General features: G+C 48.4%; 1 protein-coding gene across 6 annotated transcripts in view; it reads right to left on the bottom strand.

Annotated features, from left to right (window-relative positions):
* Positions 1-23,519, bottom strand: part of LOC136004252 (zinc finger homeobox protein 3-like) — a 208,134-nt gene extending 184,615 nt beyond the window's left edge. The window contains exons 1-3 of one of the 6 annotated variants that reach the window (XM_065660586.1): positions 23,325-23,519; positions 22,877-23,232; positions 16,955-17,021 (exon numbers count right to left, since the gene is read on the bottom strand). The gene's annotated coding sequence lies outside the window, so the exon portion shown is untranslated. Of the gene's footprint in view, positions 1-3,096; positions 3,159-16,954; positions 17,022-22,876; positions 23,297-23,324 lie in introns of those variants that run through there. The other 5 variants (XM_065660583.1, XM_065660584.1, XM_065660588.1 and 2 more) reach the window with 5 other exon arrangements.
* Positions 23,520-27,337: the final 3,818 nt, after the last annotated feature.

Here is a 27,337-nt window from a genome sequence, read left to right as displayed (position 1 = left end):
TTGATGTGATAGATCATCTCTACGATGGCTGATTCCCTCAGAGACTGGATGCCTCTGTCTAAAGTAGTCCACTTGGCCGAACGACTCATAACATTTTCCTTGTATGGAAACCGTTCTTTCACAGCTGCCAAGAGCCGCCTCCAAAGACTGACGGACTTGATCTCTCTTGCAACTGCTTTGTCAATTCCTCCTTCTCTAGCAAGTGATCCCAGCTGCTTGGCTTCCCTACCTTCTAGTCCGTGACCATTGGCCCCATTGTCCCAGCATCGGAGCAACCAGGTGATGATGTGCTCCCCTGGTTGACGGGTAAAATCTTTTCGCATATTCCGTAGCTCGGTTGAGGTCCCAGGTCGAGAAGTCACCTCTTCTTCTTTGTCGTCATGTGATGATGACTCCTGCTCAAATGCTGGACCGGGTGGTGAATACATTGTTTCTTCATCTTGATTCACCCTTCTTGCCTCTTTTTTGCTTTTTCTCCTGCTTACAGGGGCAACCGATATTGGTACGAATTGGTCCTCTGGTTTAGCTGCAGTGATTATCACTGTGGTTTGAGTAGCAATTGTACTTGTCGCTGGGGGTGGTGTGGCTGCTGTGCTTGGAGCTGGAGTAGCTGCGCTGACTGTTGTTTTGCCCTCAGGTGCAGGGGCATTTTTTTCCTTTTGAAGGTGCTGGATAGTGTTGAACAAGGCCCTGTAAGCATAGGCCAAGACCCAGCACGTTGCCATGATTTGTCCATCTCTGGTATGGCCAGATTGACCACACACCTCATTTAAGTGTTTTACTAATTCTTCCGGATTTTGCACTTGTTCGGTGGTGAAATTCCAAAGTACTGGAAGAGCCCACTGACCTAGATACTTTCCCATACTATCCCACACACCCTGCCACTCATGGCTGTCCAGCCTCGGGGAAAATCTCTTGGTCCTCCTATATCGTCGTTTAACCCCAGACAAGGCCCAAACCTGACTCTGCTTAACTCTTGAAATCAGACAAAATGGTTGTGGGCAAAACACACTCTGTATGCGTGCCAACATGGTGATCCCCATCACAATCAGCAAACAGGTCTCAACAGTATTAAAAGACCATTCAAGAACTTCAAAAATCTCAAATGATGCTGTAAATGGTCTGAGAGGGGGGCTGGGAGGGTAAAAGAATGTCTCCTTCACAGGTTGACCACCCAAGAAGGAGAAAAATTATGTGTAATTGCTAAGCACCTTTATTATATACCTCCCAAAGTATAAAGGTGGTGACCACACTGGGAACATAAGCCCAATCACTTTCATGATCAATGATTCTATTGTATTACAAGTCATTATCATAAAGTACAATGAGACAAAAACCTTAGCCCAAGCCCCACACTTGAAAAACACCAACACAGCAAATACCGGCTCTATGTAATGTACAGCGTTCTGAAACTGTGAGATCAAGAGAAACAACTTTGAGAGCCAATAAATCAGCATTGCGACGAGTGACTATTAATCCAGTCAGATCTTTTGTTATCTCAACCCTTTGTGTCCCACGTTGGGCGCCAAAAAGAACTGTTGTGGTTTAAACCCAACCGCAAAAGCTCATTCACTCACTCCCCCCCCCTTTTCTTTTTCTCCCTCTTTCTTTCCTTCCCCGACCCTCCCTGCTCCTGGAGGGATGGGGAGGAGAACTGAGAGAATGTAACTCCCACGGGTTGAGATAAGAACAGACCAGTAACTAAGGTATAACGCAAATCACTACTGCTACCACCAATGATAATACTGATAAGAGAAAATAACAAGAGAAGAGAATATGATACCACTGCCGAACGAGTTCGACCCCCCCCAAAGAGAGACCATGCCCTTCCAGGTAACTCTCAATTACCTCCCTGGGCATGACGTGCTGTGGTATGGAATACCTCTTTGTCTAGCTTGGGTCAGGCGTCCTGTCTCTGCTACCTCCCGGCCTCCCCTCGTCCCTGTCAGAGCATGAGACTCACAAAGTCCTTGGCCAGAATAAACATTACTTAGCAACAATTAAAAACAATCGGTGTTATCAGCTCTCTGCCCAGGCTGGAAGTCAAAACACAGAGCTTGCACCAGCTACTAAGAAGGAGAAAAATGGCTACTGGTAAACCCAGGACACTCCACCAGCCCCCAGTAGACCTGGCCTACTAACTTGGGTCCCGTGTTCAAGACACCCAAAACCCTGACTATGGCACCACTGTTCTAACCATTTATTAACCTGGCCAATCCTCCTAGCCTTTTTAGGGTCCCCCCCTGTATCCTGGAGAATTGATCAAAGGACAATCTGAGCTCCAGAGCCCTTAACCACCTCTCCCAGGCTCTGTAGTCCTTCTTTATTTTCTCTGGGCTACTGCTATCTATATCACTAGCACCCACATGGATCACTAGAAGTGGGTAATAGTCAGTGGGACTTACTAGACCAGGCAGCCTCTCTGCAACATCCTTGATCCAAGCCCCTGGTAGTCAACACACCTCCCTTGAGACTGGGTCAGGCTGACAGATGAGTGTTTCTGTTCCTTTCAAAGTAGAGTCCCCTACTACTATGACCCGCTGCTTTTTCCTGGCAGCACCAGTAATGATCTTCTTTACCAGTGCACCAGCTGGTTGTTTCTGGTGTGAGTGTGCTTCCTCATCAGCGCCCTGCAGGACAGCAGAGCTGTTCTGGGTGGGGACGATTTAGGAGGAAGCCCCATGCTTTTGATTGTCCTCCTCCTCCTTTTTTTGTTGCTGTCTCCCAGCTTCCTGGGTTCACAGCCTCCTTCTTTCCTCCATGAACTACAGGGGACGCTTCAGCCCCCTGCACAGTTTGGGCCTGAAGCAAGCAGTCCTACTTCCTCTCAGTTTCCCTGACATCTTACAGCCTATTAATAGCATCCCACAGCTCAGCCACCTGCTGCAGGAGGACCTCCACCAGGGAGCACCAAGTGCAGGCCTGCCCGTGGTGCACCCTCCCCTCACAAGACCAGTGTACGCACTCTCTACACTCCTATCTCTGCACTGCAGCCTCCCCTCTCTTCAGCTCTGTCTGGATGCCTACACTGGCCACCGCCTGGGCAATCAGAGCAGAACTCCCAGACCGAGCCGTGGTCATACGGCAAGTACTCACCATCTCGCTCGCCTGCCCACACAAACTGCCTCGACCCACCCCATTCACCGCACTCCTCATCGCTCGCACTCCCTAGGGCAGAGTTTAACCAGTCAGGGCTGGTGCCGCTCCTCCTTGCTCCGCCCCCTGTGAGCCCCTGCTCGCATCAGCTGAGCTGCCAGCTCCTGGGCAAGTCCTGTCGAGGACTTGAGGCTCCCTCGGTTGCTCTTAGCGCTCTGAGTTGAGGCTCCTGGATGCTGCTATATCCTGCTGCAGCTCAGCATCTCCAATCCATTACAGATGGATCATGAGACTCAGCAAACCCCTGCCAAAACTGCAGCACTTAGAATAGTTACATCCTATATGGTAACTTCACAACATCAGGGAAAATATAATTCAGTACAGCTAGAAGAGAGGTGGCCAGATAAATAACTTCATTTCTGGAGGGTACATCTTTTAGACATAAGCATGTTCCAGGGCTCTGAAGTAGCTGTCTTGTAATGTCACAGCTACTAATTCCTACTAAGGTATTTCTGGAAAATTGATCTGCCTTGAAACAGATGCTGCCAGATGCCCAGCAGAAGTCACTGCTAGAGCATTCTGTACAAACTTAGGATAAAAATGATCTAATACTGTGGGCACATCTTCCACCTGCCTAGCAGTTTAGTAACAGCGAGTACCTTCACTCTGCTGGATTTAGGGAAAGGAGAATGTTGGGGGTTTTTCATAAACCCCTTCACCATGGTATCGCTCTACCAGCAACTTCAAGACTTGGGTCCTCTGTTCCGGCTACCAGGCCACTCTCTACTTAATTCCCAGAAACATCTCTATTCCAAGCCCTACAAACCCAGAAACATGCTGTGCTTGCAGCCAACCCCCACCCCAGTAAAAGCCCAAATCAATGCCAAGGGGCTGACAGAGACCCTCTGACTGACCATCCTGCTCTGCCAGCTGGAGTGATCCTCCAGGAGCCTGGGCTGTGTCTGAAGAGGCAGAAGAGGAAGGGGAGGGCTGTTTCTTTATTTAAAAGGTGCCGATGGAGGTAGAAATACATCAAAGTCTGTGTAGGACAAGGGAAGGAATTATCCCTCCCACTGATTTTCACTCTGGGGTATTAGAAAGAACTCAGCATTTATCTGGAGATTTCTTCCTAAAGCTAACTACAGACTTTCAAACGTAAATGAGACTTGAAAAGGGCTTATTGGGCAAGGATCTGCTGAAACTTCATATGAAGTGGGAGCCCTACAGGAGCTCTCTGATCCATGATCCATCAGTCCTCAGACAGCTGAATACCCTGCTCTGTCCCCAGTCTCAAACAGAGGCACAGCTCCAGGGGAAGGAATCACCGGACAGCAGGTTCCTCACATCCCTCCTCCTCCAGCAAGCATCCCTCTGACCTGCCTCTTCCACAGGGACCCATGAGTCCCCCTCTGTGGCCACGACCCCAATGGCATCATCCATCTTGTGCCACGATGGGCAGTCAAGGGGCAGTGTCCCAGGTAGGGCTGGATGCAGCCCAGAGACATGGACTAGCTGCCCCTCCAAACTGTCTCCATCCTCCAGCAGCCAAGGCTACACCCTGGGAACTGTGGCAGTATAAACCCTGAACTGGTGGAGACCCATCTTCAGCAATCCCAAACATGCACCTGCCTTACTGTTGCCCCAGAAGCTGTTCCCATAGCCCCCTCTGCCCCAGGCTCACTGAGAAAAAACTCTGAAGCCTCATCTCCAATCCGCTCTTTCCCAGCTAGCTGGGAGGTTGTAATTGGTGAGGCAGATTAGAAATATCAGCAGCATCTAAGACTTTAATTTACTGGCAGATCAATAGCACTAGGGTTATATTGGCAAAGTGTCTACAACTCTATTGACTCACGCAATTCCTCTTATCAATTTATCAGAAACCTGGAAGCCAGAAGATACTGCTTGAAGAAAAAAGGCGGCAGGAGTTTGAACACTTAGCATGGGCTGCCCAATCAGGCTCTCAGCGCTAAGCATTTTCACAGAATCACAGAATCCCAAGGGTTGGAAGGGACCTCAAAAGATCATCTAGTCCAACCCCCCTGCAAGAGCAGGGTAACCTACAGTACATCACACAGGAACTTGTCCAGGCGGGCCTTGAATATCTCCAGTGTAGGAGACTCCACAACCCCCCTGGGCAACCTGTTCCAGTGCTCTGTCACTCTTACAGTAAAGAAGTTCTTCCTGATGTTAACGTGGAACTTCCTATGTTCCAATTTACACCCATTGCCCCTTGTCCTATCACTGGATATCACTGAAAAAAGCCTAGCTCCATCATCCTGACACCTACCCTTCACATATTTGTAAACATTGATGAGGTCACCCCTCAGTCTCCTCTTCTCCAAGCTAAAGAGACCCAGCTCCCTCAGCCTCTCCTCATAAGGGAGATGTTCCATTCCCTTAATCATCTTTGTGGCTCTGCGCTGGACTCCTTCAAGCAATTCCCTGTCCTTCTTGAACAGAGGGGCCCAGAACTGGACGCAATATTCCAGATGCGGCCTCACCAAGGCTGAGTAGAGGGGGAGGAGAACCTCTCTTGACCTACTAACCACTCCCTTTCTAATGCACCCTAAGATGCCATTTGCCTTCTTGGCCACAAGAGCACATTGCTGGCTCATGGTCATCCTCCTATCCACCAGGACCCCCAGGTCCCTTTCCCCTTCACTACTTTCCAGCAGGTCAACCCCCAACCTGTACTGGTACATGGGGTTGTTCTTCCCCAGATGCAAGACTCTACACTTGCCCTTGTTAAATTTCATCAAGTTTCTCCCCGCCCAACTCTCCAGCCTGTCCAGGTCTCGCTGAATGGTAGCACAGTCCTCTGGTGTGTCAGCCACTCCTCCCAGTTTTGTGTCATCAGCAAACTTGCTGAGGGTGCACTCAGTTCCCTCATCCAGGTCATTGATGAAAATATTAAACAGCACCGGTCCCAGCACCGACCCCTGAGGGACTCCACTAGTCACAGACCTCCAGCTAGATTCTGCGCCATTGACCACAACTCTCTGCCTTCTTCCTTTCAACCAGTTCTCGATCCGTGACCATGAGATGGTGGAGTTTAGGATCCTGTGTGGGAGGAATAGAATACCTAGCAAAGCCACAGTTCTGGATTTCCGAAGGGCCAACTTTGGCCTCTTCAGTCAACTGCTAAGGGAAGTCTCATGGGAAAGTGTACTAGGTGGTAAAGGGGCTCAAGATAGTTGGTTAGCATTCAAGGACCGCTTCTTCCAAGCTCAGGATCGGAGCGTCCCAATGAGTAGGAAGTCAAGTAAGGGATCTAGGAGACCGGCGTGGTTAAACAAGGAGCTGCTGGGCAAACTCAAGTGGAAAAGGAGAATCTATGGATTATGGAAGGAGGGGCTGGCTGCTTGGGAGGAATATCGGACAGTTGTTAGAGGATGTAGGGAGGCAATTAGGACAGCTAAGGCCTCCTTGGAACTCAATCTTGCTAGTCGGGTTAAAGACAATAGAAAGGGCTTCTTCAAACACATAGCAAATAAAACTAAAACAAGAGGCAATATAGGCCCACTGCTAAATGAAGTGGGTACCCTGGAGACAGAGGATATAAAGAAGGCAGAGGTGCTAAATGCCTTCTTTGCCTCTGTCTTTACTCCTGCAGACTCTCCCCGAGGGCCCCGGATTTCTATAGCCCCAGAAGGAGTCAGGACAAAGGAGGAGTTTGCTTTGGTAGATGAGGATTGGGTTAGGGATCAGCTATGCAAACTGGACATCTGTAAATCGATGGGTCCGGATGGAATGCACCCACGGGTGCTGAGGGAACTGGCGGAGGTCATTGCTAGGCCACTTTCCATCATCTTTGGTAAGTCGTGGGAAACGGGCGAGGTGCCTGAGGATTGGCGGATGGCAAAGGTCACACCAATCTATAAGAAGGGCAAGAAGGAGGACCCGGGTAATTATAGACCGGTCAGCCTTACCTCCATCCCTGGAAAGATGATGGAACAACTTATTCTTGACTCCATCACTAGGCATATCAAGGATGAGGGGGTCAATTTTACAGCAGATGTGTCTACTGCAAAGGAGGCTAATATTATATGATTAAGAGCAAACTTACTTCCTCACATGCCACGCAGCCTTTTCAAGTTGCTTCTCACCTCAGACCTTTGTACTGAGTCACTAGGACAGACACAGCTCCACTAGCCCAAATGGAACAAGAAAAAAACCGTATTTCACACCACAAGATCCTAAATTGAGACCCTCCTGCCTGGACCCTACCCAGGCTGACCTCTGTTTCCTATAAAATCTCATCTTTATGAAGTTAAAAGCCCACCACAGCACTGGGAATCTGCTCATGAGGATTTCTGAAAAATAAATAAAGAAATAAATAAATAAATCAGCATTTCTGCACTTACACAGAAAATGAGAAAGTGTGGGGTTTGTCCCCCAAACGTTATTTCCCACCCTCAAATTAAGAGTTCCAAGCACATGGATCATCTCCTTTCCCCCATTACAGCTGGACAGCTGTAGCAGGCAATCACACCACCATAAGATGCCCCTCTCATAAAGCACTAGATAGCAATGACCTCAGTACAGCAATATGAGATTGCACTTGTGCCACCTTCAAAAAGGAACCCAAATTAAACTTTGGGACCCTCTATCATCTCCTTACTGAAGCACTGAAGCAGACAAAGTGAGCACATGGAGACTCCCCCGAGCCCTTGCTCTCCCAGCCTCACCCCAACCTAAAGGTCACAAAACCCATCTCCCCAGTGAGGTGGAGCAGTGGGCATCATCCTGCAGCCAGAGCTGGGCACTTGCTCCCAGCAGGTTACACACCTCTTCCTGTACATCAGAATGGAGTGGGAACTTCCCGAAACCCCAGGACCTCATCTCCATCCACACCCTGGCTCCAGAGGCAGCCTGATGCCACACGGACAGGAGCTATGCTACCTACATTGAACACTCCAATAACCAAATGAAAGCTGGTAGGTGCTACCCAGGGCCTCTGCAGAGCTGCCTGACCCAACTTTAACTTAGCTGTGAGGTCCTGAGCAAAAGTCAAAGAAAACCTCATGGGAGTCCTACCCTGGAGTAAAAACTGGATCTTTTGCAGCAGGCTCTTGCAGCTGAGCTAAACAAGACCACTGCAACCCAGAGCTTGAATTTAACACTTCCAGCTAACACTTATAAAGATGCCATCCCCCAGACTGATGTTCAAAGCTGCTGCTCAGGGAAGCACATTACCTGCTCCTCTGGAGAGAAGTTTGAGATGTTCAGCTGCTCATTAAGGTAAACAGATATTTAGGTCTTTCCTCCAACAGTTAAGTATTTTGGAAAGATTATAAAAAAAAAAAAAAAAAAAAAAAAGCAGCAATCTGGTTACAGTGACAGAATCTAAACTCTGTTCCCTGGGGTGACATTGGGAACATCACTTACCCACACCACCTGGGTACAAGGGTAAAATGTCACCCTTCCAAGCAGAGCTTGGGCAGCACACGTGCACTTCTCCAGGCAAACCCCAGCAGCCCCATGAGCAACCTTAACACTGCATAGGGCAGGCTGACAGGCATCCGTGCCCCCTGTATGGCTTCCATTGGCTGCTAGAGCCTGTTCCAAACCAAGCACATTGAGGAAGTCATGAATCCAAACCAAGCACTTTGAGTAAGGCTTGAGCAAGTCAACCAGAAAGGAGAGATCAAAGAGGGGAAAGCCCTGGGAAGGCATGCAGGGGGAGGAGTCACAGGGAGCACTGGTGAGCTCTGATATAAGCACCTTCAACATTCATTATGGATGCTCAGAGGGACAAAATCTCTCTCTGAACTTCTAAGGGAAAGCCTGTTCATGACCTGGACTGAAGGATGCCTTCTCTCTGAGGCCACAGAACACCCAGCCCAGGCCAGCAACCTCCACCAGGCCCTTGGTACATCCCAGCTCACAAACCACAACCAGCACCAATGGGCTGTGCCGCATGGTGCCACTGTGGCCACACAGTCATCTTCTCACCGAAACCCCAAGGGTTAGAGGCCTCCAACAAAAAGTTTATGCTTTTATTACTCCAGATCCAAAACACCTCCAAGCAGGGTCCCTCTAGCAGCTGGGCTGGCACAGGGGAAGGATGGTGGCAAACAGCTGGGGCGGTGGGAAAGCAGGGGCCAGGCTCCTCCTGCCAAGCGCTGCCCCAGGACTGTCTCCTGCACAGAAAAGTCTAGAAACATAAAGGCAGGGTGGGGGGCAGGGGAAGTCTGCTTGTGCCCCCCATTCCCCATGTCCTGACTGGCATCTTAGGATTTAAAAGAAAACTCTAGCAATTACCAGTTTACATCAAGGCTTAAAAAGAAAAATAAATAAATAAAAAAAAAAATCCTAATTTTAAACAGGAAACTCTCCCTGGAAAGATCCCAAGAACCCTTCCACAGTGACTTTTATTAAATGCAAGTGTCTCATCACTGCAACTCTGAGCACAGCCTGTCAGCTCCAGCAGAAAGCAAACCTGGCTCTGCAGAGCCTCCTAGGGGTACCATGAGGGACACGAAGCCCCTCTGCAAACGGGAAACATTCATTAAGCTACACCCAAATAGGCATTTCCAAACCAGTGGTTAGAAATGAATTACCTCCTTATCTGTAGTCAGTGAGTGTGCTTTGCTTCTCAGAGAGGCCACAGCATGACACATCTAAAAACAGGAGCCAAGTTTGAACACTCAAGCAAGATAGAAAGGATAAGCTTCCCCACCACAACAGATAATACATAACTAAATTATTCTGAAAGAGTACTAAAGTTGAAATATACTAGACTAGATTTTTTTTGCCTTAAATGCAAAGTTTCAAAACAGACATTATCAAAGAAATCACAGTAATTCCCACCCTCATGTCCTGCATCGTCTGATTTAGAAACCATCCTTCTTGTTCAAGCTCTTGTGTGTTTGCAAGAGTAATCACTTTTATTTGGCCTAACTTGAAAGCCAGTTGTTAAGCTCACATTGTCACTCCAGGGTATGAAGTTTTTCTTCACTAATGACTTTGTACAGAATAAACCACTAAGAGATCTTAGTGGTTTATTGTCTGTAGAAGCAATCAGAATCTGGGGGCTTTATACAGGAATCACTTTAACGACCAGGAAAATGGGCATCTGTACAAATATATATATTTATAGATATTACAGGTTGATGTTATATCACCAATAGTCTTTTTAAACCAAATTTCCTTCTTTCTTGACTTCTGTGCTTATTATTCAAAAAATAATTTCAAATCAATGTACTGGAAGGTTATTTTTGGAGATCTGGATGAATGCCTGCAGAAGGTTGCTTCTGCTGTAACACTGGTTTATTTTGAGAAGAATTTTCAGATGTAGGCATAAATGAGAAGATCATGGACAGTTGGATAATTTATTTCTAAATCCTTCAGATCTCATTTTAGTCCAGAACACAGACTGCTCCTGTACCTCTTCTGAAGAAACCACAACTGATCCCCAATTATTTTTTTTTTTTAACCTTATGCACTTCTATGAACTTAGCCTGATGTGCTAATATCACCTCATCCGATGATGGATGTGGTTCTGAGCAACCTGATCTAGCTGAAGATGTCCCTGCTTACTGCAGAGGTGTTGGACTAGATGACCTTTGAAAGTTCCTTCCAACCCCAGCTATTCTAAGATTCTGTTCTATGATGACAGAAGAGAGGAGATGAAGATGCCCAGGTGTCCTGGGTTCAGCAGTAGCAGTTATTTTTTCTCCTTCTTAGTATCTAGTGCAGTGCTGTGTTTTGATTTTTTAGCCTGGAAACAGTGCTGATAACGCTGATGTTTTTAGTTGCTGCTCAAATGTTTGGTCTGGCCAAGGACTTTCTGAGCCTCATGCTCTGCCAGGGAGGAGAGGAAGCTGGGAGGAAGCAGAGACAGGACACCTGACCCAAACTAGCCAAAAAGGTATTCCATACCACAGCACGTCATGCCCAGGATGTAACGGAGAGTTACCCGGAAGGGCTAGTTCACTGCAGGGTTGGACGAGGTATCAGTCGGTGCTCGGCTGGGGGAAGTGGGGCGAGTTATTGGTCGGCTGGTGTTGAGGTGTTGTATTCTCTTCCCTTGTTATTTCCTTTATCATTATTATTATTGGTGGTAGCAGTAGTGATTTGTGTTATATTTTAGTTACTAAACTGTTCTTACCTCAACCCGTGGGAGTTGCATTCTTTTCGATTCTCCTCTCCGTCCCTCCAGGGGTAGAGGGAGGGAAAGAAGGGGGGGGAGTGAGTGGATGAGCTTTGTGTTTGGGTTTAAACCACAACACCAGGGCATGCAGAAGCTTCTTGAAGAACAAGAGACATTGCCTTCAGAATAACATTGGCTAATGCTGTTGGAGAAGACCAGGGGGAAGCAAAGCTATTTATTTATTTAAGCAGATGAACAAACAAACAGAAGTAATCCAGGCTCACCAGCCGCTCCATGAGCCTGCCTGGCAGGGTGGGAGGTACAGGGGTAGAACTCACCAGGGCACAAAAACTGCAGCAGCACAGGAGCCTAGCACACAGCACTGCAAATGGCCCCAGCAGCCTGCAGGCAGAGTTTAGCAATTTCCACCTTCAGCCCCAAGCAGAAGTACCAGCTCCCCATGCCGGGGCTCCTGAAAGCAGAAGGACACTCAGAAGGAGCCCAGGGCACTGCGGGGACCAGCTCCTCCTTCCACAGCAGGAGGACAGAGCTGATGCACAGCCAGTCCTGGAAGGCCACGCAGGGATCCTTTAAGATTAATCACACTGAACTCCTCAAAGGAGAAAACACTAATTTATTATTATTTTTTTAAGTAATAACAACAAAATAAAACACTAAATGCAGTGCCTTCCTCTGCAGCAGCCCCGCACCAAACATACACTTGGGCCCCAATTCAACACACACTTTAAGCTAGCACAGCAACAAAACATGCAGTCCTGCCATTGCTCCTTAGGGAAGGGCACTTATCCCTGCCTCTGCACTCCCCCTCTCTAGTTCAAGCACAGTGTTTTCTGCAGCAACATACCTTAGCACATGATTATTTCAAATTGAATGGAAGATGGAGAAGTAAAAAAGAAAAAAAAAAAAGGGATTAAAAGATTTTGAGGAAGCTTCCCCTTCCCTCCCCCCCCCCCCCCCCCCCCTTTTGGCAGTGTTGCTAACCCTGGTCCCTTCCTTAAACTACTTCCCCCTGTCACTGTACTAAAGTTCTGTGCCAGCAAAAAGAAAGAGCATCCAAGGCAAGACTGCCCTTAGCAGCAGTATCTGCTTCAAATACAGACAAGACTTTGGCCTCTGCAACACTGCTCGTGGTCCTGCTTCATCTTACCCCTGCACAGCACCACAGGCTGGATCCCTGGGATTTACTTGCCCAGAGTCTGTACCCATAAGTAAGGCTCAGAAATTCAATGGCCAGCATGTGAACATAGCACAATTTGCTCACCAGGGCATAAACCTGCTTGTGTACACTCTCAGTTCAAAATCGACTAGTTTTAGTACAACTTGTAACTGCTTAATTAATTAAGCCAAACATTTTTTTAACTGAAAATAATGTCCATGAGACATTTTAATGTGTAAGTAAATCCTTTGAAAAAATAATAATGAAACAATACAAACTTTTCCAAGTAGGAAGGGCTGCTGGTAAGCAGAGGGTATTTGTTATGAAAAGCTTTGAAACAGTCAGAAACCAAGCCCAGATTTTTACCAGACACTTCTCAGAGCTGAACTGCATTGTTAAGACAGTTAAAAGGATATCACCAGTGTGAAATGAAGTCAACTTCAAAGTCACACAGTTTCAAGTTCTAAACATGCCACAGCAATCTCATTTTAGGAAAACACATGCTCTACTTTTGCTAAGTGTTTCTCTGCTGCGCAACAAGCTCGTACAAGGAAGAAGGAACCTTAAAAAACAAACAAACCAACCAACCAAAATAACAACAAACCCCACCAAAACCCACTTTTACGATCCACACACAATGAAACCATTAAAGAACAAACCCTCTTATCATTTCTGCTGCAGTATCCAAAGTAGCTGTTTCTATCAAAAGGAGACTTATTTTATCATTATCTTCTCCTTCTGTAAACTATCTGTACCATAAGACTCTCAGTCCTCTTTTATTTCTAGTTGTCAGGGGGCAGGAGCAGTCTCCAAAAGCAGTTTCAAACATCATCTTTGCAGCTACAACTGCCCTGGGATCCTCTTGCTGGATGTGTCACATGCTCCAACAGTGACCTGGGGAGTAGAAGCAAGAGGAAAGCTGCTCCTTCCCAAATTGTGCCTGTCCCTCGCCTGTTTTGCCATCAGAGGGCTGACTCCAGACCCACTTCCTCTCCCAGAAGCTGCCTGGGTTCCCTGCAGCCACAAGCATCACTCGGTACTGTCTGCAGGGGCTGAACTATTCAACATCCAGGTACCAGCATTAACAAAGTGAGTGGAAGTCTTAATAAAGGTAAATTAAAATAGAAGCGAAGAAAGCATCCATTCCTTCTCTATAATCCAGCAAGGCCTCCTCCAAGATACAGAGAGCTTTTAGTATCCCCAATATTTTGAATGGGGAAAATTGTGACAAAAATACCATATTTTTCCTCTTGGCATGCTATGTTTAAATGGAAGGCTATAGCTCTTTTGGTTTCCCCAGCTTTTTTTTTTCTTTTTAACATGTAGAAGACCCACTGGGCACCCTCAGTAGTGCCTGCCACCTCTCCACCCAGGTTCTCCTGGGGCTAGTGGTAGAGAACTTCAGTGTGGGGACCCAACCACCACATCCCACCCCAGAGCCCCAGTGCACCAGCAGCCCCCCTCCTGCTCCCACCACCCTCACCAGCCCCAGCTGAAGAAGGCACAGTACAAATTCTGCAGCAAAGAACTTTGCTCCCAAATATCCTGCTGGCCACCTTAGTTCTATTTAGGTGGCACCTAAACCTCTGAAGGTCTGAATCCTCTGCAAAGCCCTGCAAGGCACCCAGCTCCTCCTGCATGGGCCGAGGTGGGCAGTAAGGAGGGAGCTGGTTTGCTCGTACTCTTAGCTTTCTGTAATAAAACACACTAGGGTATATCTTGTTTGGCCTCAGCAGCTCAGCAGACTGCCACTGCACTGTCCCTGCCTTAGCACACCAGGAGAGGCCCAGCCATGGTTTCAACAGAGGATGGAGAGCTCAGTGGACAGCTCTACCACACTGAAGACCAGTGACACCATGTAACCCATGATTTCCAGAGGATGGCCAGTGCTTCTTCCAGAATCTCATCAAAAGCATCTCGCTAATCATTGATACTTCACAGGCTTCACACCCAGAGGCAAGAAGGGGCTGAGAAAAAGATGACTGAAGGAAGAAAAAACAGAGTCCTGACATCCAGCTTCTGCCTGCAGTAACTAATTTCACGGCCCAGCAGCCATGCAGAATATATGGAAAGAAATCTCAACTCCAAGGAAAGAGCATCTATCCATTCAGAGTCAAAGTGATACTACTCAGAGAAGCATTGATGGAGGACTGCTTGGTTCGACACTTCCAATTGCATTGCCAACAGCAGGAGGACCTTGCAGGGAGCTTCTGGCACCCAGGTCTAGAGCCCTGGGCACATCTGGGAGGTTTCAACGAAGAGAAGTCAGCTGTGCTACCCCTACTGAGTTGAGCCCAGCCAGAGCTGCACAGAGCAGAGCTCAACCCTGCAGTACCTGTGTGTCACCCAAGTGACTGGGCTCCCAGACAGCACAGCAGGGCCCTGTTCCTTTGTCTCCTTGCTGCAGTTACCTGGTCACAGACCTTGTTCTGGTGGGATCATTGCCCGTCCTGCTTCAGTTGTCCTTTATTACGGTGGTGGAGGAGGGGAGGAGTGAATGTCTTGTCTGAGCCAGGTTTTTCCACAAGGGTAATGCATGTGATGAGTGCTAGCCCTGCTTGTGGAGTGGGGAAAGGGTACCTGCCATTCTGAGGGCAGCTAAGGGGTTGCTCAGAGTGGCTTGGCACCTCCTGGAGGGTGGGTAATGCTAGAGAAGCAGGATGGTTGGTCTTGTAACATTTTTTCATCCTTTCCTGGTTTTGCTGCTTTCTGGAGCAGAGCACTGGCATGTAGGAGGCTTGGATGTGTTGGCCAGGGTTCGTGGCCCTAGACAGTCCAAGCCTAAACAGAGCCATGTATGATGTGTGTACATTGTGAACTCCATCCTGTTCCTCAGGATGAGCTCCTGTGGGCATTGCGTTGGTTCTGCAATGCAGTCAGAGGGAGAGGCAGTGGGAGGAGTGTGCCAGCAATTGGGCTGAATTATTTGGCCACGGAGTGAGGATGATGGAAGACAAGCATGCACTGCCTCATGACAGGCTGATGCTGGAGGAAGACCAACGGGATGACCTTTGTGGTGGATAGTGAATGGCTGGCAAAGGGGAGAGGAGGTGGTATACCAGGTGTTGCTGCCAGCCTGTGCCCTTTGCTTGTTCTGTTGGAGTGGGATGTTGTGGAGAAGTGGCTAACAGAGAAAGGTCATGTTCCCATCAAGCAGGATGTATGCTGTGTGCTGGTGTGGGATACCCGGCCCTTGTCCAACACCATGACCCTCTGCTACTTCAGAAACCAGTTATTTGGCCAATAGCAGCATCTGCCTGGCCAGGTTCAGACCTGCCACATTACTACAAATGCATCCACTCTGCTGCCTCCCTCTTCTCCAAGGTGCCAGAACAAAATCCTCTGGCACATACAAAGCACTGGGAAAACAAGAAAGGCCAACAGCATGAATTACTTCATCTATGATGTGGACAGAGGAGGAGAGGACATCCTTCTGTAAGGACTCGAGTGCAATCATGCCTAGAGTACTGCAGCCCCAGGTGGGAAGGAATTTGTGTACCAGAGAGCAGTGGGTGCAAAGTATAACAGCTTGTGAGTTATTGGATGTAACAATGCTCTGGGAATTTAAGAAATTATGATTGGCTTGCCCAAAGTCAGTGTCAGAGCTAAAATAGATCTTTTGACTTCCAAACAAGCTCCCAGTGTTAAACTGCTTTTAACTGTCTCTGTGGAAGATGAAAAACAGCAAGAAGAAATGACTTGGGGAAGGAAGTATGTAAGACTAAAAGGGACAAAATTAACAGAAGAACATTAAAGAGGAAAAATTTAGGCTCTGACATCTGAAGGAGTTTTCGAGGGGCAAACGCCTGGGTACTGTAGACCCATGTCCCTGAGGGAAGGCCAGAGCTCCTGCTCCTCAAAGCTGGAGGCGAAAGTGCTGGCTGCAGCACCCTGGGGTGCACAGAGACCCGGGGGACCCAGCAGGTGCCTTCACCTCCAGCAGCCAGGCCCAGCAACTGCCCTAGGCACCTGCTGTCCCCTCGTCCCCAGCACCATTGGGGAGGGAAGCGCCACTGCCAGCACCAGAAATGCCAGCTCAGCAGCATGTAAACCACAACTGGCTCTGAGCCCCTTTCACTGGGGGGCCCGGAGGCACCTCACCCAAGACACCAACAAAGCAGAAGGTTAATTTGAAGCTCACAGCTCTGGTGCTGTGCACTTGTCTCTCTCTCCCTCCCCCTCCTTGTTCTCCTTTCTGTGCAAAGCCTGACATCTACAGTTCTGTCTGGTGCAGTCACGGTGCTGCAGTGGGAGGCACACAAGGACAGTGGGGTGTCGGTGGCCAGCCATGCTTTGCTCCTCCAGCCAGCCACCCCCATTGGCCCATCTGCACTCACTCCTGCACCAGCAGAACAATGCAACCGTAGCCCAGCCAGGGAACACGTGCCAGCAGCAAAGCCCACCCTGGCGACAGTGCCCAGGCAGTACCACTGAAGCCCCAGTGGCCACCACACACTGCTTGAGCTCATCTGAGACCAGCTCCTGCTGCTGCACATGGACCACCAACACCGTCAAACAGAGCAAATGGAGGGAGCTACAGCCTCACGGCATCACCTCTGCAGCTGTACTGTAAGAACTTACTGCACCTCAACACCTCGGGGGCAGCCCATCTGCTCTGCTTCTGGAGGCGTCCGAGGGTCTGCGCACAAGCTTCTGCAACACAAGAGGCATAGGTAAAATGCACAAGCTTGTGTGCACAGCCTGCATCCTTAACACCTTCACACCTCAGCTTTAGTTATCAGATCCTGCAAATCTCAAACATGCTCAAGACACTGAACAGCTCTGTGCTTCATACACTCCCCCTGCTAAGTCTTCTGAACTAACCTCCAGGCCTGCCAGCACATTTTCCCATTATGTGGTATGTCACCAAAAACACCTTGGTGAAGAACCCCAACATTCTGCATCATCCCAAACAACATGCACCTGATGGCAGCTCTCAAGCCAAACAAGGTGCATCTGAGTGCAGCTCAGCTGGCTGTGCCTCTTCACCCTCCCTCACCTCCCCCTTCTTCACTCAACTGCACTATAACAAGAAAGAACAAAAACCACCAAGCCCATACCAGACGTCACAGACATTCAGGAAACCCATCAACCCAACCTCTCAGAATCAAGCATATCATCACAATGTTACTATCAGCATTTAAGTACATGCTCTGAATTCTGAGGGGAGCATCAGCCTGTTTGCACAAGACAGTCAGTGACAGTGTGTCAAAAGGAGGGTTAAAACTCCTGCTGCTGTACCAACCTAATCAGCCATTCTGGAGCTAGGCTACCACTGGGCCAGGGAAGTGAAACTGTGCCCTGAGGCACACCCAAGGCAGGATGCAGGGTGCTTTGCTGCCAGGACCTGAGGGGTTGGGAGCAGCTCCCAGAGCACATCTACTCCCATCCTGCCAGAGGAGGCACCAACTCCCCAGCAGGCACCCTTGTGCCATCAAAACAAGCATTTACTAAGAGCTAACACATTACATGCAATGCAGGTTCCACTTTCACAGATACTCCCAGAGGGAAGATAGAAGAAAACCTTTTTACTAGAACTGCCACGCACATCATCTGCTACAGCATCACTGCCAAGTGAGGGAACCCACGTGGCTCAGCCCTCACCAGATTTAGGACCCAAAAGCCTGGCCACTACAGGGCCAGCATCCTCCTGCTCCCCAACTACGTGCACTACACAGTGCAAAACACCGGGAAACATTTGTTTTCCAGGGGTAGAAAAAAAACCAACAAACCCACCATATTGCTGCTCTACTTTGCCTTTATTAGCAAGAGGCATGTTTGGCACTTGTGACATAATGAAATTGCAATCAACAGCTAAATATCTTTCTCCCAGCAGCAAACTCAAGGGCAAAGCAGGGTGGCTGCAGCCTGCCAGCAGCAGGGAACCTCAGCACCAGACTGTCCCACCGCCCTTCCATCCCGCACAGCTGGACCCCAGATCCCTTCTGGGACACGCTGAGAGCCACCTGTCAACTGCAGCCGCATGGCCACCAGCATAAGTCTCCTTCCCAACACCCCCAACTGAGAAATAACTTCATATGGGAATGAACTTTAAACTGGATTTGCAGTACACCTCTGGAAGCACACACAGTGCACACCTGGTGCAGAATGCCACCGCTCTGCAGCTGGCAATGCCGTGGAGATGAACACCCACCTCCTGCACTGACAGATGGACACATCTGTCTGGCTGAGCCAACAAGGAAGTGATGGAATGCACTTGCTCTTCACCAGCATGGTGGGACCCAAGCAAGACCTGCAGAATCTACCAGGAGAAGGAGAATCACCCGCACAAGCAGGGTGGTGCAGCCCACTGCCACACTGGGCGGCTGTGGAGTGGAAGCACATTGGTGCTTCCAGGTTAGTGGGATCCCCAACACTGCAGCAAGAGCTGTCACCTCCTGGCCATCAGCAACAAGGGAAGCCCAACTCATCTCCCTGTTTGTTTGTTGGGGGGTTTTAAACTATCTGGCATTTCTCTTTCTCCTACACACAAACCCAACCTCAGGAGCAAACACATATGCACGAATCACAGATGAGAGACAAAGTAGGAGGAGGGATGGGTGGCCCTGCTCCCTCCTGCCCTCACCTCACCCCACGGCGTGAGCCAGTTATGTTTAGGTACTGCCACATTCAGCAGTGCCGTGCCCCCCCTCAGGCACGGCGCAGAATGCAGATTTTCCAGAAAACAGACCGCATCTCCGTCAAAACCATTAGAGACTGAGGCACCCAGGCCTGTGTACAGATGCTTTGATTCCCACTCTCCTGCCAGGACAGCCCTCGCCAGCCACATGCTGGATGACCAGCCCGAATTTCAGCTGGCAAGAGCAGGGGTGAGGAGAGAAGGGCAGCCCTGCTCCCCACGGGAGATGTTCATCCCTCCAGTCTCCCCTTGCTGGCCTCCCCCAGGGGCTCCCAGAATATCGTGGAGGAGCACCTCACCACGAGAAAACAGAAGCAACACAGGAGGGCAGACCCGTAGGCACTCCGCTCCAGCCCCAGGGGATCTCCCAGGCAAAAGCCCCCACAGTCAGTAGGCTGCAGGACAGGCGACAGGCGCAGCCCTACAAGCAGCATGGGGGTCCCACATGTAGCCAAGCGGATCAGGTGAGACCCAACTTTGTTCATGGCCCAGCCCTCCCAACAGCTGGACATGGCCCCTGAAACCATATAAAGGCCGAATGCTGGCCACACTCTGGTAAAGGGAAGCAGAGCCATGAAACACTTAGCCTCTTCCCAGCCCATCCCTCCTGAACCACACCAATCTCTCCAGTGCAAACACACCTCCGGCTCCAGCATCGCAGCAGGGCCGGTACACACACCACCAACACCTATGAGAAGATGGTTGCTGAAAACTCTCCCATCACAGATGAGCGAGCCTGACACCGGTGGAAAAAAACCTCACACAAGGGAATCAAGCCCCAACAGTGTGTGAATAAACTTGATGTAAAAGCCCACTAGTCATTTTTCAGCTTCTCCATGCAACATTTTTATTATTATCACTACTCTCATTATTTTGGAAAGCAGGAGCCTTAACAGACAGGCTAATACAGCCAGGCACATGGAATTTAGCAATCCCTGCTGAAGCAGTTCAACTGCTGACCAGGCCCAAAGTAAATCTGCTCCTCTGCACTGCTCTTGGCCTCTGGCATGACAGCAATGGGACCGGGGTGGGGGGTCAGAACAGAGAAATAAAAGAGGGACACGACTCTGCCTTTGTCAAAGTGGCCACTGCCCGGCCCCAGTTTAACAGCAGCCATGACAAGGACAGGCAAAGGTGCCAGGCCCCACACTGCCTCTGCCACCAAGCAGCACCTTGGCTCAGTCCTGCGTGAACAAATGGCAAGTGGCAGGATGGGAGGGCATGAGGCTTCCACAGCTGAGGTCCAATGTTACCAAGAGCTGCACCATTGCCTTGCAGGAGAGGGGCTGCAGCAGACTTCCCGCTGCCCACTGCTCCCAAAACCACCATGTTTGAAAAGAGGTGTGTGTGAGAGAGAGAAAATAGAAATACAGCAAAGCAACCTCTGCATCCAGGCACAGAGTTCCTCTCCCTTTTAATATGCCTTTGCTTTTGTTTCTGGTCGAAGGCAGCCTGCAGAGCAGGACCCAGGCAGGAGGGCAGCTCATGAAGCGAGCCCTCAGGCAGGAGGTTGAATGAGAGCCCCGGGCCCGGCACAGCCCCGTGGGGGGCTATGGGGGCTGGGGCACTCCGCTCCACTGCCACCCTCCACCCGGCTGCTCTCCAGCCTTGGCTGGTGTCACAGCCAAAAAGCCACACTGTCTTATGCTTGATGCCAGACCAGACAGTGCTGAATTTTTAATGCTGCCGAGGGCTCTGTTACATAATAAAGGGGAAGCAGGCACAGGGGGCAGCCAGTGGGGTGCCCACTCCCCCGGCTCCCCAGCAGACCCCCACACCCCTGACCTGCTGCTTACCACCAGTGCTGCAGGATAAGGCACGTGCAGCACCCATCAGAGCTTGTACCTGGCAGGAAGCCTTGCACAAACTTTTATCAAGCACTTGGAGGTGTGATGCCAAAAGCTTCCCCTTCCTCTGCCAGAGCTCGGCTGGGAAGCAGTTTAAAAGCAAAGATCACAAGCATGTTAACTGCATGGTCTTGTATGTTCTGTACATGCAGTCTGCACTGCTCCTCACAATAATACCCTAAGATTGTAAATCTATAACCACTGCAATGATTTACTGATTAAAAACATGATAACATATTGTGTAGCTGCAAACCAGTGAATCCCTGCCAACTCTCCTCCAAGATACAGGAACAAAAATACAGAAAATGAGTTGCTCACAGCAGTCTTCCTAAACTCAATGGAAAGATTTTAATAATAGTAATGAAATAAAAACAAAAACAAAACAAAAAAAAAAACCAAGCCCTAGACATCAGAAAAAGACTGGGGGAAAAAAATTAAATTACAGTTTTAAATACAATTCTTGCTCTTAAGAAATTACGATCTAAACATGCCCCTTCCACACACACACACACCCCTTTTAAGTTTGTTGTAACTGGAATAACTGGTCCTGTGTGATGCCTTGCATATTCAAAGTGCTTTGTAACAGGATACGGAGACCAAACCTTATTTGCCTAAGCTCAATGGGTTTTATTTTTAACTCTTCCCCCCCATTTTTTCCCCCTTTTATCTTCCCTCCTCCTCCCTTCTCCCCTGGGGGGGGGGGGGGGGGGGGGGGGAGAAACAAAAGGAAGAGAGGGCTTTAAGCTATAAAGAAAACACCTGAAAGGGGAGGCTACAATTTCTGATACAGCGAGGAAAGCCAAATATTTTTGTGTGTGTATATATATATAATTTTTTTTTTAAGGCAGCTGTGGGAGTTCTGGCCTCTGAGCAGCCAACCTGTCCCTAATTCTCTCATTTACTCCATCGCAGAATCCCTGCATCTTCACTGGGATTCAAACTCAATGTGACCCTAAGGAAGGAGTCACTGAGCCTCCAGAAAATTGGTCCATATTAAACGGGAGTGAGGAGAAAGGCAGCCAAGGAAGGGACACGTCTGTATTCCATATCCACACAAAGTAAAGGACAAACCCGCCAGCGGCTTCAAGCCCAGCTTGAAAGCAGCTTGAAAGAGAAATAGACTTTCTCGGAGAAAAAAAAAAAATATATATATATATATGTACTAAAAAAGAAAAGTGAGGAAAGGGAACTTAACAATTTAAATTAAAAATAATAATAGTTAACAGCAATGAAAAAAAAACCCCACAACAAAACCACAACAAACGCAACCTAAATGATAAATATCGCACCCGAAGCCCGCGGATGTGTACCACACGCGTGCACAGAGCCCCACGGCTGCCGACCGCGGCCCCGCGCACCCCGGCTTCGCTTGGGAGGGCTAGCTCAGGAGCCGCCTTCCCTCCATGGGATAGGAGCACAGTTTATTCAGAGAAATCAATAATAAAGAGCATTTGCTAATATTTAGATAAGCACCGTACGATTCAGCATTAAACAACTAAAAACTGAAAGTGAGAAAGGGGGATCGGCCTACAGCGCTGTTCACTGCTTCACCTCCCCATCCCCCAGCCGCATTCTTCCCAGAACCGAACCTGCCAGCGGAAAACAAAAATCAGAATTACTCGGGCTCGCCAGGCCGCTCGAGGGCCGCTCGAGTACTTCTTCACCCCTTTGTTTTTCGGCGCGCCCGCGGGGTATGCCCGAGCTGCCTCTCTCCGCGCGGGGTCCTGGGGAGCACCGGGCCCCCGACGCCTGCACCCAGCCACGGACAAAGCCGCGCCACTCCGCGCCCCACGGCCATGGCCGCCAGGCAGGGCGGGGGCTCCGCGAGCGAGCAGCGGCCCCTATGGTGCCGGCACCTGCGCGTCCCCAGCGACAGGGCTCCGGGATGGCGACCGGCACAAAGTTTGCTAGAGGATCCGAGGCGGTGGGTGGGAGCGAGCGGGAGGGAAAACGGGACCAACCCCATACAAAGCAGCCCAGACACCCCAAGCAGGAGACAGTGCAGAAAAGTTGCCACTTACGCGGTCACTGCTCCGGCGGCGGCGCCTTTAATCCCGAGCAGCAGCGCAGGGTCTCCAGATCCTATACAGGCTGCGGCAGCTGCGGCGACAGGAGCGCGCTCCACGAAGGGGCCCGGGGCAGCAGCAGTAAGAGCCGGGGGCAGCAGCCGGAACCGAGCGAGAGGAGCTGGAGCTGCTGCTGCTACTGCTACTGCTACTGCCGCCACCGCGGCTGCCCAGCTGCGGCATCGTTGTCGGGGAGCTTGCAATCTCCTGGAGAGAGGGGACCGCGAGCGACGGCGGCAGCAGCAACAGTCGGGGTGGAGGGGACGGTAGGATTAGCAATCACCAGAGTAGGAAGCACTCAGATCTAACAACTGGAAAGAAAAAACTCTTTAGATCTTTATTCTGCTAATTAGTTTCCTGCAAAAAAATGGCTGATTAGTGTAGTGCGCATGTGCCTCATTACCTAGGCACGACGGGAAGGGCTAATTAGCTACCTTCTGGATCAATAAGATTCAGTCTAGGAAGCTAGGATCTGGACCGATGAAGTTTCCTTGGGAATGCCTGGGAAAGTTGCGTTGGCAGCGAAGCACAACTTTGTGTTTGCACTGCCCCAGTGTCTGCTCGGGGCAAGGCGTGGAGCCTAGCTGAGTGGCTTTGCGGCTCTTATCCCCGCGGCGCGGGACGTGCCCACTCAGACTTTGCGGCTTCCGCTCCGAGGCGGGCCATCAGATCGATACGGCTGTGCCTGGCTTCGCTGGGTGCTGGATTACAGGTTTCACCAGCCATCGTTGGTAATGGCTTTGTCGTTTTCTGAAAAAAAAAAAAAAAAAAAGAAAAAAAAAAAGGGAAAAAGCCTCTTCTTCTACAATAACTTTTAGCTTTTTTTGTTCCTCGCACAATGTGCCTTTTGTGAGTTTAATCCTATTCAGGGGCCTCTCTATAGTCCTGGGCAATGGGGAACTCCAGGAGGCGGCTGTGCCTCTGCCTTTTTCTTTCTTGCTTTCTCTTCAGCCATCTCTCTTTTTTATTTTTTTTCCTTCTCTTCCCCCCCCCCCATTATTTTTTTTCTTTGTTTTTTGTTTGCTTTGTTTTTTATTTTTCATATTTTAGGAAAGGATGCAACATTTTCTAGTCCAAACAGAACGTCTGGTTTGATTAAATAAATATTTCTCTATCCTTACGGTAACATTTTTCACTTCCTGCTTGGGTTCATCTGCGATTTTTTATTTATTTTTTTTTCCAGCAAATTTCCTCCCCCCTTTCTAGCCTTAGTGAAAAATGTAGCCAATCGTTGGAAATTTGGGATTTGAATTTTAGAAGGACTAGTAAAAAACTTCTGTCCAGGCTTCAAGAATGTTTTTCTTTTCTTTTTGTAAGAGGCTATTTTATTATTGGCAGAGATACAGCTGAATTAACTCATCTCTTGAAAATCTAAAGAAGCTTTTTAAATAGCCTTGGTGTTCCCCCCTCCTTTTTTTTTTTTTTTTCTTAATCTATTTTTATTTTTCCTAGTAACCCAAATAATTAACTTCTTGGCTTTATTGTACTGAATGAGGAATGTAGTTGCAGTCAGTTTTTCCATTTGGGAAAACATTAATGTACTGAAAAGTAATAAACTGCATCTTTGTTAATGTTTGTAATGAAATGTATCCAGGTTTCTTACAGTGGGGGTAGTCCTTTGGAACTTTGATAAGTCCCTTTCAGTGGGATGGGGGGATGAAAGAAGGGGGATCAGAAATTGAAGAAGGGCCACACTAGTTGAGAAGGTACTGGAAATGTCTTGTGTTTGGAAGGTATTCCTAGGTTTTTTAGACTCGAGGTTTAATCCATACCATAGTTATATGTATTATAAATGCAGCACTAAGGTGTACTGTTGTGATGTGCATGCTGTGTATGGGTTAACAATATGCATATTGTTAAATGCATAGACTCCAGTACATTACTAGTTTGCCTTTAAAAGCTGCCCTTAAAAATGTGTCAAAATAGGTTTGTCTAGTTTTATGGAAGAATAATTAAATTGCCCTTCCAAAAAAGAAAAACAAAACCCCAAACAAAACCAACCCCAACCAAAAAAAAGAAGGGGGGAATCCCAAACCAACAAGCCCTGGGGCTCGTCAATTTTTTCAGGGCTGCTTGGTGTGCTATCTGTAAAGGTGCATGTAATTGGTAACTGTTGTTGCTGAATATGAAACAAATATGCTTGAATGATGTTCAGTCGAGAATAAAGTAGCCCTTGTCTTTTGGTACTTGGTCTAAGTTAAGTAGTGCATATTTCCACCAGAGGCTGTAGATCTGGTGGGCCAGGCTGGGAATGGCTGCTGCCTGCATGCCCACTTTTTGCAGGGCAAAGAAAAATATGTGGAGAAGGTAGATCTGGTAACTGTTGATGCTCCAGAAATAGGCAGCTTCACAGGAACATGTGTAAACAGTCTGGTAGCCATGTACGTTTTCTTTGCATTTGCATTGCGAATTCAAGTTTTGTGTTGCTGTCCTCTAATTTCCCATGACAACATATGGATCCCATAAATGCAAATATGCCGGAGTGCATCTGTCTGGGTAGTTAACACAAACCAAACATCCCCCTTTTTAGCAGTTCTGCTGCTCCTCTGTGTGCTCCTGTGACAGCCTTTCACTGCTCCTATATTCTTGTCCTTTCATGCTCCCAGGGTGATCCTGTGTGCCCTGAAAAGGAGGGATTCAATGGGTGCCAGGGTTGGAGGTGCTCAGGGGTTAAGTGGGGAGCATGCTCTGTGGCCTCCCACCTTCCTGGGAGCTGGGCCCAAGACTGTGCAGGCTTTGTGCTGGGTTTAAGTCCTAGGGCATCTTCCCTTCCTGGTGAGGGCAGAAGATGAGGCTGGGGAGGGGAATGGCCAGATGGAGCCATAGCAGAGGTTTGCCCTGTGTCCTAGACATGTCTGTCCAGAGCATGGAGGATGGAAGAGCTCCCACTTCTACTGGGGGGCAGAAAAAGGTGATTTTGTATGCGTGTGTGTGTGTGTAAAGAAGGGACCAAACAAGCGATGGCTGCAGGTCTGGCCAGATAAATCACTGCACAAGTACCAAAATAAATCTAAGGAATTGAGGAATAATTTGTACAGGAATCATTAGTACAATTACACATATGTGCATGCGTTTCTCCTCTTGAAAGTTTACTTCCCTCAAGGTTTCTTTGTTCTGGGCAAAAAGACAATTGCTAAAAAAGACAGTAAAATACAAGAAGGGACTACCCTTGCTTTAATTAGAAGTCTTGATACAGCCTCATCTGTAATGTTATAGATGCCGCTTGGTTCTGTGTATGTATCTCTACACATGCATAGATGGGATTTTTGGTCCAAATAGCCTTTAATGTGCTTAGTAGAAAAAAAGCTCTCGGTATCAGATCTGCAGGGAAAATAAGATTTTATTTTTTTTTTCTTTCCCCCCATAGCAAATTTGTTAAAGACACAGTTGAATTATTAGGTTAACTCTCACAGCATATCTGATCTATTTGCACATAGAATTGTATAATTCCATTTCTGTTATTTTGAACAGATGGAATTAATACCAGTGCTTTAAAGGAAAGTTGTTATTTGTAAAAATGTATATGGATTACAGGAACGACTTTGAAGCAAAAGGTTTTTCTGAGGCAGAGCGAATGGCTTTCTGGACATAACTGTCTTTTCAGAAAGTTGTCTTGGACATGTAAAATATGGGTAAAGTGGCTTCAGTTCCCTGGGTTCTGCAGGGAGACCAAGTCCTACCCTAGAAATAGGGCTTGGCTGCCGAGTGGCTTTGGAGCAGCTTGTCCTGGGCCAGATCTGCCCAGGGTTGTGGTGAAAGCAGTTGACTAGGGTGAATTTTTAAGGACCACAACCATGTCCTGTTGCTCAGCACGAGGTGGCTGCATGCTGCCTTCCTCTGCCTGACACTGCATGGAACAGGCTGGTTCTTCAAAGAGGCCAACTGGGCATGAGGTACTAATGTATGGATCGAGTAAGAAAGATGTTCCAGGCTAGCTTGTTTAAACTTAGGCTTTAAAAATTATTGGGGGGAGGTGGAGGAAATCCTGCTTAGAAAAAGATCTCCACAGTTTTATCCACCTATGTAGCTTTGTACTTTTTGGAAATGTGTCTGAAGAATCAGAACAAAGTGTAGAAGGCCAGAGTACTTGAAGGATCTACCAAATTATAAAGTCTGCTGTTCATTTTAAACACAGCATGCATTGTGAAAACACAGGTCAATTTGAAGGCATTTGTCAGATTTCTAGTTCCCTGTATTCCTTTGCAATGGAAATTTGCAATCAAATCCCTGTACTGGAGTTGGGATGTCTGCCTTTATCAATTGCTATTATTTTATACTCTGAGCATTGCTCAGGTAAGCTATCTTTTTATTTAGGAAGTTTGTTTGCATGAAGTTGCATACAAGAAGGGGGGAAAGCTTACATGAATTAGGCTAGAGCAGATGCAGTTATTTCGGGGTTTGGGAAAGGGCAGATGA

This window comes from Lathamus discolor, chromosome W (genome assembly GCF_037157495.1).
Source record: "Lathamus discolor isolate bLatDis1 chromosome W, bLatDis1.hap1, whole genome shotgun sequence".
In the NCBI taxonomy this organism is placed as follows: domain Eukaryota; kingdom Metazoa; phylum Chordata; class Aves; order Psittaciformes; family Psittacidae; genus Lathamus; species Lathamus discolor.
The sequence above is the reverse complement of the archived record's forward strand: the minus strand, read 5'-3'. Positions and strand labels throughout refer to the sequence as shown.